We start from the raw sequence: 3,583 nt of genomic DNA, 5'->3' as shown, positions 1-3,583 counted from the left end.
TGTATCTGTGCTTTGAAGGAAGTATATATGGTGATGTGAGAGTGTATAAAAGGGAGAGCTTTTGTTGTTTGAAGAGTTAGGACAAACAACAGAAACATTTCAGGTATAACTAAAGGATGAGGGAATTACTAATTTTGGAGTAAGGAGTGGGAACTTTTTGTACAGAGTGAAAAATGCATGCAAAGACACTGTGGTAGAAGAAAAGGTGGCACATAGGAGGCAAATAGAAGGCAACATGGTACAAAGTGAAACCTGTCTGGTAAATCAAAAGAGAGAGGAAGACAATATGAGATAAACTTTGAGAACCAGGTGGGGACCAGAGCAGTGCAGGTCTTATTGACAGGGCACCCCAAATGGCCTGGGACAGTCCCTGTTTATATTTGCTGTGGGATAATTTTTAATACCCTCTCTCCCCTAACATACACACACACACACACACACACACACACACACACACACACACACACACACACACGGTTTTGACAATACATTTTATGGATATATTACTGGTTTTGACAATAAAATGCCCTGGTTTTGACAATACATTTTATGGATATTTTACTTACAGTTCAAGTTAAAGATTTTAATCTTTAAGAGCAATGGAGGATGTTCTTTATCTTTGTTTTGACACAGGGGTATGTTATGTTTATATTTTATAAAGGAAATGCTCAATATTTTGAAAAAGAATTAATTGATTGCTAATTGGAAAAGTGGATGACACCATTCCAAGGGTGAGACAGATGACAGCTCGAAGCAGGGAATATGATATTAGTGGAGATGAAAAGGCATAGATAAGCAAAAGATATATTCAGAAAGTAAATGATTAACTCATGGTGATGGACTGCATAGGTTAGAAGAAAGGGAGGTATTAAGGGTGGCTCCTGAGTTTCTGGGTGAGTACCATTTACTGAGATAAAATACCAAGTTAGAGAGTCAAGTAAGGAAGGAAAAACCACAAGTTTGTTTTAGGATAATCTGAGTTTGAGGTGCCTTTGAAGCATTTAAATAAGAGAGATAAAATTTGATATATGTGTCTGAAACTCATATCAGGGATAGAGATGTGAATTTGGTGCCAATGGCATGGAGCCTAGAATTTAGATGTGATTGCATAGAACAGAGTTTCTCAACCTCAGCACCACTGACATTTGGGCTACATCAGTTTTTGTTGTAAGAGATTGTCTTATGCATTGTAGGATGTAGAGTAGAATCCTTGGTTCTACTTTCTAGATGCCAGTAGCATTTTCTTCCCAGATGTCAAAAGCAAAAATGTCTCCAGATATTGCCAGATGTCTTTGGGAGAATTGGGAGTATGTTTGAGGGCATGGGAAAAAAACTTTCTCTTGTTGAAAACCTGGACTGGAAATAAAGTATAGAGTAAGAAGAGGGCCTAGGGTTGAGTCTTGAAGTCTCTTATATCTAATGGCTAAATAGAAGAAATAGAAGAAAAGTTCAGAGAACTAAGAAGAAGCCAGATGATTATGGTATATTGGTCAGCCATTGCTAAAATAATACTGTGTAACATATTATTACAGGCTGAATTGTGTCCTCCTAAAATTATTTTGTTGAAGTCATAACTCTTAGTATCTCAGAATATCAGATATTTTAGTGAGGATATTTCAAGATAGGGCCTTTAAAGAGGTGATTAAATTAAGATGAGGTTGTTATTGGTGTCCTTATAAGTAAAAGAAATTTGGACACATAGACATCAGCGATGTGTGTGCACAAAGAAAAGGCCATGTGAAGACACAGCAAGAAGGCAACTGTTTACAAGGCTAGGAGAGAGGCCAAACCTTCCAACACATTTCTCTTGGACTTCTAGCCTCCAAAACTGTAAGAAAATTAATTTTTGGGGTTTAAGCCAGCCAGCCTGTGGTGTTTTGCAAACAAATACACATGCCACCCCAAACTCAGTGGCTTAAAAGAACAATCATTTAAGTTCATGGGGTGGCTGGACTATACTTAACTGGAGAGCCATGCTTTAAACTTTGGTGGCTATAGTGGCTCTGCTTTTGAAAGTAGATCTTTAAATTGGTTAGTGAGGTTCTGCTTTATGTATGTCTCATATTCCTAAACCAGGTCCAACTGGAGCATGTTTTTCTTGACAGAGAAATAAATCACGTAGACTTGGAATTGGTGCATTGCTACTTCCAACTTATTCCATGGGCCAAAGTAGTCACTTAGACAAACCCAAAGTCAAGGGATATGGAAGTATCCTCTGCCCAAGTTAACACCATAGCAAAGATGTGCACACCAGGCATAGTGAAGTCCTGAAAGCAGTAACTCAACCTTTTATATCTGGTGGCAGAGAGATCAAGGAAAAAGCCTGTTTTCGACAGAAAGGAGTGGTTATCAGTGCTGAATAAAACTGAAAGGCCAAGTAAGATGACTATACTTGGCAACAAGGTGGTAACTGATAAATTTAGTGGGGCGTTTTTGTTTGTTTGTTTTTTGTTTTTATTTTTGTTTTTGTTTTTTTTTTCGGTGGATGATGAAAAGATGGGGAAGAAAGCCTTAGCTAACATCAGGGTTAGATTGTCGAGTCGGACTCATACATATTAGATATTATACTCAGTGTCCAGCTTCCCAAATAATTCAAGAATATAGGCAATGAACAGGCAAAAACAAATGAGAGCTCTGAGACATTCTACATGGTTACACTGGCCCTTCTTTCATTGGCCATGTGCTCTCTGGTTCAGAATAATAGATGAAGGTGCCTAATAAGTTTGGTGAGTTATTACATTATACAGCACAGAGCATTTAGCAATTAGCATTATTTTATAATGCTAATAGTTATGCAGATTACCTGACATTCTCAGACAAACATGCTTCAAAGATACATTGCTTTTAGATTTATTTACTGTAAGTAATCTTTAATCATCCTGCTAGGCCACTGCATACATAAGGACTCATTCTACTAACAGATATAATTAATATATTTACCCAGAAATCCAGCTGAAAGGAATTTAGACCAGGTCAACTGCCTTCTTATCTTTCCCCTAGACGAAAGAAAACTTGTCCTATAAGCAAATATGAGGTAGAGGTTAAGGCTGTAAAACAGATATCAAAATCTTCTCTGAATAATTCACGGAGAACTAGACGTTTTTAATGACTGCGGCTAAGAGGAGAAGTAGATGGTTAAGTCACACGATATCTTTTGTATTCCCAGAGCTTAAAGAATGTCGGCATACAACAGTAGCTCTATAAGTATCTTTAGAATCCAGATTCTAAACCCAATTGCTCATGGATAGCTCCATCTGTATTTCAAATAGTTATCTCAAATAATATGTCCCAACTGAATTATTTTTTTGACAGAATTTTATGGTTTTATTAACACCAAAACAACGTGCATATGGACTGCTTATTCATTTTCTTTGCTGCGCTGCCCGGCATTGGGATTGGTGACCCCGATGGCTGGCTGGGCTGTTTTTCCTACAATGGCTTTGCGGTTCTTTGAGGAGCCATTGTCAGCCGTCTGAGCACAGTAAGATTTGTTCCACACCAGCGGCACTTCAAGCTCCTTGACATTGTGGACCAGGAACTTCTGAAAGCCACTGGGCAGCATGTGCTTTGTTTTCTTGTTATT

Source organism: Pteropus vampyrus, unplaced genomic scaffold, assembly GCF_000151845.1.
Source record: "Pteropus vampyrus isolate Shadow unplaced genomic scaffold, Pvam_2.0 Scaffold1, whole genome shotgun sequence".
Lineage (NCBI taxonomy): Eukaryota > Metazoa > Chordata > Mammalia > Chiroptera > Pteropodidae > Pteropus > Pteropus vampyrus.
Note: the sequence above shows the minus strand (reverse complement) of the source record.